This window comes from Capsella rubella, unplaced genomic scaffold (assembly GCF_000375325.1).
Source record: "Capsella rubella cultivar Monte Gargano unplaced genomic scaffold, Caprub1_0 scaffold_872, whole genome shotgun sequence".
NCBI lineage: Eukaryota > Viridiplantae > Streptophyta > Magnoliopsida > Brassicales > Brassicaceae > Capsella > Capsella rubella.
Window position 1 is genome coordinate 1 of NW_006238265.1, and position 384 is coordinate 384.

A 384-nucleotide genomic window follows, 5' to 3' on the forward strand; every position below is an offset into this window, starting at 1 on the left:
CAGTTTCTCTGAACTATCCTGTGGATTGAAAGAAGATAAGAGAAACATAAAAATCTCAACTTTTCAACATCTATACACTAAAAACAAAACTTAGCAAAGGACTCACAGTTAACAAAACTTGAACGTTCTGTCTTTCATACTCAGTATCCTCAAACTCATCTAACACATAAAGTTCATGATCTGTGATTCCAAATAACACCTACACACACACACACAAAGATCAAAATTTCACAAATCCCTAAAAGGTATGAGAAAGGAATCTGATTCGGAGACTGACCCTGCCAGACACTGTATCGTCCTTAGCTGGTAGAATCGCGGGATAAACACGTCCTTTGATACTGAATCTATGGCTGCAAAAACCCAAAATCGACAATCAAAATTTTC

General features: G+C 36.7%; 1 long non-coding RNA gene across 1 annotated transcript; it reads right to left on the bottom strand.

Moving 5' to 3' along the window:
- Positions 1-352, bottom strand: LOC111830028. Its single transcript, XR_002833565.1, has 3 exons — positions 278-352; positions 107-199; positions 1-18 (listed from the first exon to the last, which is right to left on the bottom strand). It is a non-coding gene; the product is annotated as an uncharacterized LOC111830028 (long non-coding RNA).
- Positions 353-384: the final 32 nt, after the last annotated feature.